This window comes from Melanotaenia boesemani, chromosome 18 (assembly GCF_017639745.1).
Source record: "Melanotaenia boesemani isolate fMelBoe1 chromosome 18, fMelBoe1.pri, whole genome shotgun sequence".
NCBI lineage: Eukaryota > Metazoa > Chordata > Actinopteri > Atheriniformes > Melanotaeniidae > Melanotaenia > Melanotaenia boesemani.
In genome coordinates this window covers 20,520,279-20,537,168 of record NC_055699.1, presented here as the reverse complement: position 1 = coordinate 20,537,168, position 16,890 = coordinate 20,520,279, and positions in this window count along the sequence as shown.

Below are 16,890 nucleotides of genomic sequence, written 5' to 3'. Positions count from 1 at the left end.
CAGTTCATTCACCTCTTTTAGCACAGCTTCTCCCTTCAAAGAGATGTTCTGGTTAGGCTGGTCCTATATGCAACGGAATCGTGACATATCTAAAGATTTCCAAGTTTGCCAAATATCAAACATATTTAATTTTTTCATAAGAGAAAAATGTTTAAACCTGTTACATTTTGATTGTTTGTGCAAGGACACCTTTCTCCGCTATGAACCCGCTCTACAGCAGAGATCTGAAAAACAAGACTTACATTTCTGTGAAAACTTCTGTAAAAAAAAAAAAAAAAAAATTTACAAGCTGTTTTTTTGGAGCAACATAAGTGTATTTCTGAAAGAAAGGAATCCCTGCTTCTGGTCCTCAAGGGCTGCACACATGCAGGTTTTAGAGACATGTTGCCACTTCCAACACACCTGATCCAGATTAATGGCCCAGTCATTTGAATCAAATGAGTTCAACTAAGGGAACTTAGAAAACCTGGAAACCTGCCAGCAATGTATGAGGACCACATTAGGGACAGCAATAAAGTAGATGCATTTACTAACCTCAGCTACTTCTCCCTCCAGGGAGTAGAGTTTTCCCTCCTTTGTTTCATTCAGTTGAACGAGCTGCGTCTTTGGGTGCAGGAGCTCCAAGGCAGCTTGTTGTACTTTGTATGACACAACCACTGGTACCCCCCAGAAAAATAGTCTTTTGATTAAAATTAATAAAATATTGGGGCCTTGTTCTCCTTAGGGTGTAGGACCTTATCCAAAAGTTTACCACGGCAGGTATCCTGAAATTGGTCAATATTAGAGATGTGACGTTCATGAATGAATCGGTTCTTTTAAACGACTCTTTTAAATGAACGATGGGAACCGATTCACAACTGTGAGCCGTTCATTTGTGAGTCATTCTTTTTATATACAATTTTTTTACACTGCCTTCATCAAATCAAATCAAATCAAACTTTATTTATAAAGCGCGTTTCATGCCATAGGCAACACAGAGTTCTTTACATGATTAAAAACATAAGAATAAAAACACTCAATGAAATCTTTCACACAGTCACACAGTCACACGCCCACACGTATACACACACACACCAAGCCCAACACCCCCCACCCCCACTCTTCTTCCAGCTAAAAATGATTGAATGAATAAATATAAGAAGTCGTATAGTTGAGTAAAATGAAAATAAAATAAATAACATGTGTGACTTCATAGAAGTATGATGTCCAACACGCTCCATTCATGTAAAGCATCAATGGACAGAGAGTATTGTTTGGAAACAAATACTGTGAGTTCTATCCAAAACATTTACTAGAATTTGCACTGACTGGTCAGGTTTATCCTTTTTTATCTATATTTTTCCTATAGTTTTTTTTATCTTGTATAGTAGATTTCATATAGGTACATATTTTGATTGTTTGTCATTTTTAATATATTGTGAAATTTTATAAGATATTGTGAGAACGAGCCAGTCTTTTGAATGGCTCTTTGAAAGGAACGGCTCCTCAAGATCCGGCTCACTTCAAAGAGCCAAAAATTCCATCTCTAGTCAATATTATGTTACAAATAACCATTGCCATCTGTAAATGTGGCAACTTTGAGTTTAATTGTTGCTGCTTTTGCAGAATTATGTGCAAACTCTGAGGCAGATACTCTGGACGGGGTAGTAACTTTTATAATGGCAGTGTGAAGGGGAGGGGCTCCGAAATAAGGGGTGGTGGGGCTGGAATTTAAGGCGCGTTGCAATGCTATCCTGAAATAAGAAACATAAAATTAGGTGTAGCGCAGTTTAAACTTTCTCTCACAGCTACAAAATAGATTTATTCTACTAATTAAATTGTCTTTTTGTCTGGAGGCTAATTAGTAATAGAAATGCATCTATACTCTCAGGTGCAGCTAATGAAACACCTGGAGTACCAGATGAATAGAGAATGTGTGCCATCGTCAACGTGAAATTGCCATTTTGGGAGTATTCACTGTCTGTTTATCTCAGTTCAGCAGTGGCTCTTCTTTTGTTTAATCTCAGTCTTTAGAATTTCGGACAAGTATTTAATTTTTTTTGTATTTTTTATCTTTTTTTCTTTGCCAGAGTACTCTGCTGCAGAGCTGCTTCTTGATCAGCACATAAAGGAAATTAACCAATGGATTTTCATCCTATGTTTCTGACTTGGTGCAGTGAAGTGAACATGTTGGATCAAAACATCCCAGAGAACAGTGGAGTTGTGCAGAAACTTTTCTAGGTGATTTGGTTTTGGCTGACTGTGGTTTGGATATAAAGTACAGTTTGGGTTTTATGTGCGCAGAAGTAAAGATGGCTACATTCACAACGTGTCAGCTATGAACGGGATGGGAGAGCAGGTGAGGTGGAAGCCTACACCTGAGAATTCACACACATTCATACCACAACACACACATCGGGATGCAACATGGTTCAGTGTCTTAGCCAAGGACCCTTTGGCATGTAGGCAGGGAAAGTCTGGAATCAATCAACTGATTTCAGACTGGCAGATGACTGCTTTTCCTCCTGAACTACAGCCGCCCAGAAGGGGCAGTGGCTACAGAAGAATGTAGAAAGGGTATTAGCTACAGATGCAATAAGTACATGATTTTACATGCTGCTGCACCGATCTGGATGAAACTCCATGTGCAGATGAAAACATCTCCTTTCTCCACCAGATTGTGATGTTTGTTGTTCTTTGATTATGAGTGGCATTGTTGTTCAGTCACAGCCATAGACTGTGTATACAAGATTGACGGAGACTCTGTGACGTCACCCGTAGGTTTCTGAAGAGCTGAATTGAAGTTCACTGGGCGGTTCCCACTGTCGCCAAAGTCTGCCAATCTTCAATGACAGAAGCACTTGTAGCTTTCTGTATTTGTAAACGGGAAATGAGGACAGAGGTGCTGAGCATCGGGGATAGCAATTGCTTACTGTGAAGTTTCATAGATTTTCATGTTTTAAAAGTACCAAATATCTATATTTGTATGTGAATGTTGCAAAATCGCTAGCAGAATTCCCTCCTCTCAAAAAACCCACAATTTCCGAAGTAATGAAACCTAGCATTGAGAGGTTGGACGCGAGCTGCTCAACACGAACAGATGATGTAACAAGGCCTCAGTTGGTATGGTCATGTGACTATTTTCATTTCAAATTAATGTATCGGAACAATGCATGTGAGACTTTCATGTTTCAGACCTGAGAAGATTAACACCTCCTCCGACACACACACAGACCTCCGTCCTTGCACTAGGATGCACTTATTCCACCCTGTAAATTTTACGGCCTGCTGTGAATTCTTTCTCATTTTCTGTAAATATAGAGGTGTTCTTGTATCTTTTATATATGTTATATCTTTATCTTTTACTTATTTATGTGTGCCTGTTAATTTTCTATTTTCTTAGTTATGTGTGCTTAAGCTGAGCGACTCCTCAAAATTTTGTTATATTTGCATAATGACAATAAAGATCTTAAATCTTGAATCCGGCAGGCTGCTCGATGCTTAGTTGCATCACAGTGAGAAGGTTTCAGGTTCAATCTTTGCTGGAGCCTTTAATGTGGACTTCAGCAGAATGGAAACAACCAACATCTTTTCCCACACTCTGTCAGATTGCCTGCTTGGGGTTTTTATAATGCTCTGTCTTGTTTCCACTGGCAGCTGTTATGATGAGGCCGTGATTTCTGCCAATCAGCAGGTGTAACAGTTCATTAAGCCCTTCAAGCTCTTTCTACATGCACATTTCTTTTAGTATCATTACAAGAATTATTTTTAAAGGTTTAAAATTAAAAGGTGCTTTAACAAATTTTTTTTATTTTAATAGTTGTACACCGATGTGCAGCTTCCACTTACAATGTCACAAAATACTGTAATTAAGGAAACGCTAATAGACTGTTTTGTATGTTAAACAGTCACCTCAAAGTTCTGATAATTAACTCTGGTATAAGAAAACATTTTGTCTCCAACCTCTGTCAAAGGCGAAAGTATCAAGGAATATGCTTTACAAGCCCAGTGGGAGTTTTGGGAGGAAAAAAGAAAGAAAAATCTAAACCCTGACCTAAAGGGATTTTTTTTTTTTTTGTACATGTTAACAGGAAATTAGATGTTTTACTCCTCTGTCTGCCTTGTTAACGGAGAGCCACTTGGGAGGGAAAAAAATCTAGACATTAAACTGCACCAAAAGACCCTCAAATCAAAATGAGGAAATAGAAATGACCTTCTGGGTAATAACTAGCAATGTGTGGTAAAGGTCAGAACAGTGGAACAGCTGGGAAAGACGAGTGAAAGTGGAAGCACATAGAAAGTGGGCCCAAAACGATGTGGATTATGGCAACCACAGAACGGCGGCAGCTGAGAGACAACGGAAAGCCATCTGGGGAAGATGAAGATGTGAAGGCAGAGAGGCAGACATCAGATAAGAGACGGAAAACAAGAGCACCTTAATGGATAACTTCAGAATTCTATTAGGGGACAATGAAGGGATAAGAGAAAGGACAGGGACAGAGTATTTAAAGGAAAAAGACAAATCACAGATAAAAATCAAGAACTGTGTACCAAAGAGATTAAAGTGGGTCGAGTCAGGGTAAAAAAAATAAAAAAGGCTAAATAAGAAGTGGAGGAAAAACTATGTGAATGAATAAAAATAAAGGTGCAGGTGAAACATAAAAATGTCGCTCCATCATTGTGATGCTTTGTGAAGAACCTGCTTCCTGCTGCTTCTGGATAAAATGTTAGAGAGTTCACAGAAGCCGTCTGAACAGATGCTTCCTTCCATGACTTCCTGATGTTTTTCTTCAGTCAGCCATGACCCCTAAGGCCTGGTACACACATAACGATTTTTGGGTTGTTTTTGTCCTGATTTTGCTTCTTCCCGACCTCGGACGGCAAACGCCCGATCATCGTGAGATTTCCCTGTCCAATTATCACATGGTCTGTGGTGTGTTACGAGCCGATTTGTCCTAATAATCCGCTCCGAAATGGGTCGTAGCCGACAATTGGGAACATTGAACATGTTTAATATTTCATAGCCGATTTCTGAGGAACGCTGACGACTCGTTCATTGTGACTGCGTGGGTGGTGACGTGGCACAGAATGTAGCCAATCAGAGAGTGAGCTGGCTGGGGAACAAGAAAGAAAATAAAGTCCATGTTCACACTGTCTCCAGTCTGTTATTTTTTTCAGTTCTGGCGTTTTCTGTTCACAATAGTGCCAGACCACCATCATTCCCTCGTCCTATATATCCCCTTCCATGCTGGGTGTTGTGATTTCCGATTGTTACTATGTTTCTTCGTTTTTTGCCGGTTGTTGCTATGGTTCTTCTGCATTTCGATGTTTGTCCGGCTTGGAGGACTAGATTGTAGATGAGTTGTGGGACAGCATCATTTTGTAACAGTATGATCAAAACAGATTTTTTTATTTTTTTTATTTTCACGTGTGAGGTCTCGACCAGATAAAAAAATCTCACAAGATTAAAAAATCGTTATGTGTGTACCAGGCCTAAAACATAACTTTCAGCGTAGAACTCAATCTTTTTTCCACAGTCTGCTTCAAGGTGTTTCTTTTTGCAGATTATAGGGGTGAGCCAAGTTCTCCAGTACAGATTCACATGTGGAGAAATTTTAGCCTGCTTTCCTACATCGCGTAGGGTATCATATCCCTCTCCAGCTAGCGACTTCTTCTCCTCTTCAGCTATACATCTTTTCACTGAGATGTTAGACAAGCGTTTCCTTTCTTTAACTGAAATGAAACTGTGTTATCTTTGTGCTGATGTGCTTTCATGTGTGATCACCACCTCCACAACTCACATGGTTAAATTAAATTCACAAATAATGACATTATTGAAAATTGATTTATATGGTGTCTTCCTGAGAGTTGGATGGAAAATGTGGTACCTTTTTGTATCTCCATGAAGCTTCTAAGTAAGGCATGAGATCTTTAATTTGCTTTACTAGTTAAATTAAACCACAATAAAAAAAAAAAATAAAGAAAATAAAATAAAGAAAACCTGGTCTTATTTAGTACTGTACTCTGTGTGGTGCCCCCTGAAGAGCCAACCATTATTTCAGTAACAATCCTGGCGCAGGACACTGTAATAGTTTGGGCAACTTATTATTTATTATGTGAACTTTGACTTGACAGGACAGTGTAAGGATTTCAGCTTAATTCAGTATTTGGTCCATATTGGAGCAGATTAGGCATACAATATCATTAAAAAAGTAGTATGTACCTCTGTTTAAAAAAAAACAAAAAAAACAATTCAACAAAAAAAAGAACATTTTATTTATTCAGTTGTGATGGTAGTGATGATAATTGTTAATAATAATAATAATAATAATAATAATAATAATAATAACAATAACAATAATAATAATAATAGTAAAAGTAGCAGTGGCAATATTAAATGTTATGTTATGTATTCCTTTATTTTCCCTTTCTGTGTCCCTTAAGTATTATTATTATTATTATTATTATTATTAATAATAATATTATTGTTGTTGTTGTTGTTGTTGTTATTATTAATAGTTGTAAACTATATCATTATTAATTATATTGCTCCATATACTTTATGGACAAACACATTTTTTTTCATTCAGTAATGCAACCAGCAAATTAATTTATTTTGCTATCAGAGTTTATAATGTTCCATTTAACTTTATTTACAGACTTCTTTTTGTGACACTGCATAATTACACTGTGTATAAAATGTCCACAATGTACTCTAACATCATGTTTTGAACAACAAAAAAAGTAGAAAAAAAACACAAATGGGAAGTAAAACAACAAAACATTTCATTTCTGAATAGCACAGTCAGCCTTGTAATCTCTACCATTATTTACTCTTTATAATTAATAGCCAGACAGAGGCTGTGATCAGTTAACCAAATACGTTCAGCACCATGGATCTTTTTTCACACAGACCACCACACTCGCTAAGCTCAGATGTTTTGATTATCATCTGGAAATGTCTATATCTCAAAAAGGAACAAAGATAAAAAAAAATCAGTAACTAACCTGCACAAGTACTTTACTTATGTTCATGTCTGAGAAAGTCTTCTAGAGCTCATCCAAACTAATCCTGTTTTCCTCTAATTTACTTCAGAAAGTAGTTTAGGTCAGAGAAAGTTCTTTAAATAAATTTTTTTTACCTCTGTTACCTGAAATGTGTCCAGTGACACATTTTCAGTCCATTATTTTACTCACTTATAAATGTGCATCATTTTCGAAGGTGATGCAACCTGCTGAGCGAAGGTCTGATAGAAATGTCAACAAGTTTAGACAATGTACTGTTTACAGAACAGTAGGTCAGCCTGATGAATTTAAAGTACTGAACCAGTGATTCAGTATGTTTTGGCCCATTAACCACAAATTGCATTTACTTTATGTTACTACTAACCATTTTCCAAGGCATAGTTCAAGTTTAGGGATTGATTTCGTAGCCACTAGGTGGCCATTAGTTTTAATAACACATAAATTTAGCTTAATGTAAATGTGACAATGAGGATCTATTTATTGTCTTTTATTTAGTTTCAGGTACTTGGTTCTGATGATCATTCTGTGACATATCACATCCGCCTCATTTGTTGTGTTTAACCTGACATGGTAACGAATCTAGCTCAACGTAGACCAGAGCGGTCTACGTGTTTTTGAGTTTTGGAAAATACCTTACACGTGTTATTTTTGGTTGTTCCAATCATCCAAATTGTGAAATTGATTGGAATTACATTTTTAATGACTTCCATCCTGTGTGAAGAAATGAGACGCGAACACACAAAACTCCTTTTTCAAGTTTGCTGGTTGTCACATGGAAAGGTTTTCACCTGTCTGTTTGATCTGCGAAATGAGACAATGTTATTCCTGCACTCCAGAGATAAACTGTATGGCAGAGTGCATGATTTCCATTGGCTCACAAAGTCAGCATACTGTACCTGGCGCTGCAGGGGGAAACTGTGACCATCTTCTATGTCCAGGACAAAATAAAAGCCACACACGTAAAGATGGACTCATAGTGTGACTGTCTGGATTGCGGATAGTTTTGACAACTTTCCGACACTCACTGATTTTCTCCTTACTGCTGGAGAGAATGTGGATGAGAGCATCATTGCATCCTTCACGCAAGGCTGCAAGGCCTCCACTCTCAGCGGGAAATATACTTCCCAGAATCAGAAGCGAGCTTTGAGTGGATCAGATATCCATTTGGGGACATGCAGGAAATCAGTTCCTAGCTCTCACTGAGAGAAACTGACAGCCTTGTGGACGTTGCATCAGATGGATTGAAAACAACTTTCATGGAGAAAAGTTTAACTGACTTTAGCCTCCACATCCACCCTGAGTATCCTGAGCTCACTGACACTGCTCTGAAACTGTTGATGCCGTTTTCACCCACTTACAACTCTGAAGCTGGATTTTCTGAACTTGTTGACCTGAAAACAAAGCAGCGCAATATGATTAGTGAGGACTACGATATGAGACGGAAACTCTCAGATTTGGACAGAAAATGCATCATTCTTCTCATTTAGATGAGAACAATAAGTGAGGACAGACTAAATATTGTAAAAGCTGTGATGTTGTCTTGTAAACTGTTGGCATGCTGTTTAGGGGGCTGTTTGGAGTTAGGTGGTCTATAAATGTTTGTTGTAAAGGTTAAATGGTCCTCGAACTGAAACAGTTTGAGAAACACTGATCTAATGCACCGGATAGTTCCAGCTATCAGGAAACTGAACTGACAGGAATTTCTCCAATTCTAACGGTAAATCTTTCTTGGAAAACACAGAAAGATCTTTGCTATCACATAGCTCAACTTTTAAGGTATTTATTCTACGAACTTGCATCTCAACTGTGAAAATACTCAGACAGCATCTCACATCTTCTTTCCACAGCATTAGTTTTTTTTTTTTATTTCTTTAACCACCACTTTGTTCTTGAGCCTGTAGAGGTCACATGACTGAATGCAGATGGTGTATCAAACCATGTGTTGAGACTCATCTAAGACTGAAGAACTAGTTTAGATTTCTTGAACATTTTGAAGGCTACATGAAGTTAACATTATGTTTTGCATCATATTTTTTGTCAAGATTCGGTTCTTGGAAGTTTAAAGTAATTTCCTCTGAAGTTTCTATTATGTTTCATAGTGCTCCTGAAAAAAGTAAATGTCAGCTTAAAGACATTCAGCTTGTGAAAACGGTTTCATGTTTGACCTTTTTATTGCCGTGGCAAGATAGTTTCCTTGGTACTCTGATTAGAAACTTAAAAATATCATGAATAACACACACTCTGTGGGCACTCTTAAGACCCTTTAATATTACGCTTGATTTCATCATTCCTTCTTCAAAAACCAACATGCAATTAAAGTGATATTATTTTAGGAAAATCCATAAATTACTCTTGATTATGCTTACCGCACTGTAGCCCCACAAATGCTTGCTATGCTGACCGACAGGACTGCTTCTTGAATACTGCTGAGTAAAGAAGATGCCAGCCCAGTGATGCTCTGTTAGACAGCGCTGATTAGCATGCTAATTGTTGCCGCTTCCTTTAACGTTGTAGCTGAACTTTGTCATGTGCACCAGTTCTGAAGACTAGTCTCGGGATCTGACTCAAATGACGAGAGTGCTGATGTCAGCACTGCTGCCCCTCTGGGTCTGACAGTAAGAGCTCGACATATAATGGCCTGAGGCTGTTTCACGCCTTGGGGGATTGATTCAATGCTGCTGTCCTTTGCCACAACAGAAAAACTGCTCACACATATAAGCTCATCCATGGTTTATTCAAGAAGCTGCTAACACACATTACTGATGACTTTTTTTTTTTTTTTTCAAGTGGATGAGAGGACAATATCTCCTTGGGATGAGAGTTCATCATCCTTGGTTTTTGTGCTTGGCAGCTGTCAAAGTGTTTTGAACTGGTGCTTCAGGCAGAGTGGTTATGAATATAAACCTCTGCAGTCTGGTGCAGGGGTGCATCTCAGTAGTTCAAGTTCAAGTTTATTTATATAGCACATGTACTGCAACACCAGCTGCCCAAAGTGCTGAACAGTAAAACAACTACAGTTATATATATAAAAAAAAACTACACAGTTAATAAATAACGATAAATAAAAATCTATTTAATGATAAAACTGGAATAAAAAGTTAAAGCAAGCAAATAGTCTAGTTGTGTTGTGTTTAAAAACCAGTGCGAAGAAGCAAGTCTTAAGCAAGGACTTAAAACCAGAGACAGACTGGGCAGCTTTGGAGCGGCAACCAAAAAAGCTCCGTCACCCCTGGATTTGAGTGTAGAAGACGGGACCTTCAGAGGGAGCTGTGCAGGAGACCTCAGAGCCCAGGCTGGAGCATGCTGGTGCAGCAATTCTGACAGATACAGGGGAGCTAAACCATTTAAGGCTTTAAAAACAAGTAGTAAAACCTTGTACTGAGTCCTAAAACTAATGGGAAGCCAATGCAAAGTAGCAGCACAGGAGTAACGTGATCACGTCGCCTCCTCCCTGTAAGCAACCGAGCAGCAGCGTTTTGAGCGAGCTGTTCAAGAAGATTGATCTAGGCCATAATAAGGAGAGTTGCAGTCGTCCCAGCGGGACATGAGCAGGTGGAAGACTTTTTCTAGCTTTGTCTTGCCAAGCAGCCTCAAATGAAAGAAAGCTTTTTACTACAGAACTGAGCTGATGGAAATTAAAAGAGCAATTGTCAGGGTTGTGTTTTACTGTTGTCATGTTCTGTTTTCGCACCTTGTAATCCAGAGATCCTACTGGGCATGGTGGTAGTGTTAATTGGAGATTCTCCTCACCTGGCAGTAATGGGAGATACCACGCACCTGCTGCTGTCTGGCTTTATCAGCCTACTTAAGAGCCAGTTTGCAGTCTACTCGTCGCCATTCTTGCCTTACCCTAGTGGTACAACACCGGCCATTAAGAGATTCATTAGCGGTTTTGTGTACAGTTTCTCTCCTAACAGTTTTGTCTTGTCTACCCACCTTACAGAGGAATGCTGTTTTCCAGTTTGAAGGACCAACCACAAGCTGTTCGTTCTGGCCTGCTGCCATGCCACCACTCTGTAACCACTCAAAATAAACTTGTTACCGCTTTACGGAATCCACCGTCTGCTCCTTCCTGGTTCCTGCCTGTCTTCCCACAAACCTTAACAGCTATCAAAGATCACACCAAGATTTTTAACATGTGTTCGACAGTGTGAAGTAAGCGAACCAAGAACACTTACAGCACCATTCAGAAGCTCCAAAAACTACAATTTGTTTTCTCCTCATTTAAGTGGAGTAAAGCGTACTCTGTAAATTTGCCTCAACTGCATATTGTTGGACAGTTCATCATTTCATCGATTAAATAAGACAATTCATCAATGTGAAGATGAATGCAAACATCCCGAAATAGAAATGAGCCTCAACTTTTTTTTATTTTGATCCCATGTATGCAGCTTCTTTTTAGCTGCCACACAGTAAATGAATGATTTCTGATACTGGCTGGTAACTATAGCAACACATTTCAGCCTCCAGCATCGTGTGTGACAGTGAAATTGTGAATCAGAGCAGAGTTGTGGTTACCAGCAGCTGCATCTGTTGCATTAGGATCATGTTTCATAAGCTGTGCTGAGGATCTCTACATCAAGTTGAATGGGTCTAAGGTTGAAGTTGGGGAGAGGTTAAAATTCAAATTTTATTTATAAAGGACTTTCTTTTTTCATTTCACTTTTTATACAAAAATAGCACAAAGGACTTTACATATAAACAATTTTTCCACATTAACACAAGTCTTCACACCAAATATAAGACTTAACTATTTGAAAGACGTACACCTGAACATAATTTCACACACACAATTTGTAAATTGGCAGATTGTTTAATGGTATTTGAATTAATGTACCTTATTAAAGTTTCCACCTATGATGTTTTAACAATCACACGAGATTTGAAGGAAAACAGTGCTGTAAATATGACTGGAATCATTGGTCAGATCTCACTGGGACAAATCTGTTTGAATTCTGTTACACATCCACATTTTCAGGCTGCAGACGCTTACACTCACCGGCCACTTTGTGTCAACAAGCAATTGAACAGGTAGAGCAAATAATTAATCAGCCAATCACTTGGCAGCAACTCAAAGCGTTCGGTCTTGTAGGTCAAGACGACTTTCTGAAGTTTAGACTGAGCATCAGAATGAGGAAGAAAGGAGATTTAGGTGACGTGGCTTGGTTGTTGGTCAGAAACGGCTGATCTGCTGGGATTTTCACACACAACCATCTCTAGGGTTTACAGAGGATGGTCTGGAAAAGAGAAGATACATTACAAGTACTTGTATTTGTGTATCTGCCTTTACTGAGTACTAATATGAGTACTAATAAATCCCATTACAGTTCACTGTTAAGGATTGTGGACCAGAATATCCGTGACATATCATGTGGGTCATCTTGCGTCCATCCTCTGAATGTGAGGCTTGAAAACTGTCAAACTTCATAAATAAAGAGAATAAATTGTTTTTTGGTGGATTCAGTTCACAGCTGTGACAAAGTCCCTGCATCCCCCAAAGCTTCTCTCACCAAGATAATGCCAAATTCAGATTTTTAATGTGGCATGAGTAATAACTTTGTTGTTTATGCGCTGATGCATTAAAAAATTAACATGTTAAATCCACAGGCCCCTTTCTGACACACGGCCCCAAACATTTGCCTGGTTTGCTTGTTGGGAAGCGGCGGCTCTGCCAAACTGGTACCAGCAAGGTGTATCCAATAGTGACTGGTGAGTGCATATAAATGGAACCTTTGCACAGTGTAGTTGTTGGAGGCCACATCAAATCTAAAATATGTTGTTTACAATTCTTTATGCAAAGCAAGCTATGTATGAGACAATTCAAAGTGCTTTACGAAAAACATTAAAAGCATTACAGTTGGTGCAAAGAAAGCATTAAAAGCAAGGTAAGTTACCATGCAGATTTAATTCATGAATCCTTTACTTGAATACTTATGGTTATTTGAGAGTAAATGCCATTCATAAATTCATAAAATAGATACAAATCTTCTTAAGTTTTTGCTCAAATAAAGCCAAAACAAACTGAGTAAACACCCTTAGGAGCTTGAAACAGCTCAGACTGTCAGGTCTCTCCTTAAAGTTTAAGTAAGATTTATGATATATTTGTTTTTAAAAGGTGGCGCTTTTGATGTTTCAAACAAAACTTCAAACATTATCCCAGAAATCAAGAGTTTGACAGCCAAGGTGAACAGAGGGCTCTTGTTCTCTCAGTGAAATCACATTAAAGCTTTATGTATACAGAACAGAGGTGACCTAGCCTGAGGCTGAGCGATCCATGCATGTCCCAAAAGTGACTGTTATCCAGGAGTGCAGCTGAGCTACTGTTTCACATGAATTTCCAAACTGCGGGGCTAATGTGGGACCTTCGAACAAACTGTTTTCCCTGGAGTTTACAAGTATCAACTCCTAATTAGCTGCTCACAACGGTGCAGAAGAAATGGCCTGTATATCCTACCACAGCTAATCTGACATTCAGCTTGGAGTTTGCTGCAGATGGAGAAAGGAGCAGACTGAATCCATAACGATACAGCACAGCCATTAAAAACGTTTCCTGTTTTATGCTTAAACCCAAATACCTGCTGCTCCCACTCAGCTGCTGTGTGTGAGCGTCTGTCAGTGTGTAAGCATATAGCAGCGTGCTGTTAGTTCAATCAGCTCCTTATTTTTTCATGCGCACCGACCCCTGAGGATCATCAGATGTAGAGAAACAGGAGGCAAAGACAACGCGTATGGCCTTAAGGCAAAGCAAGGCCTGTCACAGAAATGAGGGATGGAAAAAGCCCTTTATTTTCTCATGCATCCAGCTTCCCAGCAAATAGTGTTGATTGCTTTGGACCGGTGTGGATGGATTTAGTGGTTTGGTCTTTCAGGATTATGACTGTGTAGAATGTAAAATCTGTGTACAGTGTAGCTGTTAATTGAAATCTGTATGTTCAATGACCTTCAGTGTTAAATCGTGTGCTTCATGGTGCATAATTTACAACAGACCATTTTCCTGATAACTCTGAGTATTTGTCATCATATCCATGGTTTGATTTGATTTCTAATATCAGTGGTATTGGTATTTTCTTAGTTTTTGGTTTGAAAGGAATAATTAATATTAGCAGATCTGAGCTGCAGTCTCAACACCTGCTGCAGACAAAAACACAAAAATATTCCTGTGTTTCCAAGCCAGAGGACTGTTGGGGTATGATAAGCAGAAATAAACCAGCAGAGTAATGATTTTGCTCAATCTCAGATGTTCCTTGTCTTTTATGGATGACCCTTAAAAATGTCACAGCAGCCCGAGAATCTATCAGTCATTTCAATCCTGAGCATATAGATTTTCCTATTGAGAGAAGCTTTTCGTCCTTATCATGCTCCGTAATGATCCGAGAGGGGAGGATTCCCATTGATGGAAGCGAGTGGCACTTTCAGATAGCGTTCATGTTGTCTCGATTGAACTGTGTTAACTCTGTCCCCTGCTTTTAGCCAGTGCCTCTGCTTCTGGTTCTCAGTCTCCAGCACTGCAGAGATCATTACATTAAAGTATGTAGTTAAAAAAAAACGAAAATGCATTTCTTGCATTCTGAAAGCTTCCTTGAGAAAAAATTGGACATTCGGAGGAGGAAAAACATGTGAGACGTTCATAAATGCTGATGCAATGCAGTGGTTGCACATAATATTCCTGAATAAATTTATTGCTCCATTTTATAGAAATGTTTTTACACTTGTGTGTTATGCTGAGCAAATAGAAGGAGCAATCTTGCAACCTGTCACTTTTGATGGCCCTGATCATTAATCGATAACAGCTCAACCCCTCTGGCTTCACAGACAGCCCAATAGTGAGATGCACCCTTTGAATTATGAACCAGCTCAGGGCCCAATAAAAACAGCTTTCAGTCCCCTCTGACTATTTTTTCCAGGAACCATTTCCAACTTCAAATGAAGTTGTGACGCTGCATAAAACATCATTTAAAAACAAAATGCAATGATTTGCACATCCCACAAGCTCATGTTTTATTCCAAATAGACATAAAATCAGATGTTGAAGCTCAGAGAACCAAAAAATGTCCAATAAAAAGTGTGACAGTGGGGCACAAAAACGCAAAGCACAGCGCCAGAAACAACTTCGTGATCAAGATCTACTCACAAAGATCCCCAAATTGACTGGATATTTTAAGGCAGCAGCCGAATCTACATCTAGTCATCAAAAAGAAGATTCACAGGAGGACAGTCAGCTAACAGCTAACACTGGAGCCGCTGAAACAACTGTAACGGTGTATTTTGTTGAAACTTTATCATATAGCCCTAGCCACAGCAAAGACTTGAGCCTATCTGGGTGGCACAATGCCTCATCTGACCCAGGTCAGGGTTCTGAACAGACACTTGACCTGCATGAAACACTGGTGGGTTGCACCACCACCACCACTCCAGAAGTTAGCCATGACCCACCCATTGTGAGTCCTTATGTGATGGCCGCTTCACCTGTTGCAGCTGAAGGAGCACCAGAGAGTGACAATCCTAACCCTAACCCTAACCCTCACCCACAGTACTGATCCTGGATGCTTGAATAAAATTGATGAAGATATGCAGATATATTGGATTAAAGTGGGTCCTGAAGCTTGTCAGAATGAAGATATTGATGTTGCAGCTTCAGAGAGACAACACAAACACCAGAGAAGGTACTTTTCTAAAACCCTATTTAAAAAGAAACTAGCAAATGGTGAAACGATGCCAAGGAAATGGTTGCTTTATTCCCCCTCACAAGGTACAGTGTTCTGTTTTGCATGTAAACTGTTCGGGGACAGTGATCAACAGTCTGCACTCACTGCAGGCTACAGTGATTGGAAAAATGCAGCTACGCGTCTAGCTGAACATGAAGGCCATGGTTATTTATGTTATGCGCTGTGCAGATGCTGGATGTATCGATTCAGAACTGAAAAAACAGTTTGACAATGAATGTCAATACTGGACCAAGGTGCTAAAGAGGGTGGTTTCAGTGGTAAAGTTTTGGGCAGAGAGAGGACTGCCCTTCAGGGGACATAGCGAAATTTTTGGGCAACCTGACAATGGAAACTTTATGGGTATTTTGGAAGTCATTAGCGAGTTTGATCCATTCTTGAAAACGCACATGAAAAAATATGGCAATGCCGGCAAGGGAACGCCGTCTTACCTTTCATCGTCTACGTGTTTAGAGTTTATTGAACTGATGGGGGAACAAGTCCTGACGGAGATAATCAGTCAGATAGAAATGGCAAAATACTTTGCAATTAGTGTCGATTCGACTCCCAATATTACACACACAGACCAGCTCACATTCATAATGCGGTATGTGTCACCAGCTGGTTGCGTTGCAGAGCTTTTCCTTAAGCTTGTGCCAATTCAAAGTCACTCTGGAGAATCACTTTGCCAGTCTGTTCTCGATATTCTACAAGAAATGGGGCTTGATATCAGTAATTGCAGGGGCCAGTGTTATGATAATGCTGCCAACATGTCTGGTATTTACAGTGGCCTGCAAGCGCGCATCAAAGAGATTAACCCTTTGGTCGAGTGGGTGCCATGCGCTGCACACACACTCAATTTAGTGGGGCTGAACAGTGTTAACTGCTGCATTGAAACATTTAATTTTGTACAGACATTGTATAATTTTTCATCTAAATCCACGTCCCGTTGGCAGACTATTACAGCAGGTTTACAGCCTAATGAAAACCACAGGATAGAGACTTTAAAAAGTTTGTCTGACACTAGATGGTCAGCACACGCACTAGCGACAAAAGCACTATGCCAGAACTACGGCAAAATTCAGGAATCACTGCAAAAGTTGAGTGATGACAGAAATCAAAGTCTAACTGCTCGTAATGACGCCAGAACACTGTACCTGAAGATGGAAAAACTGGAGAATGC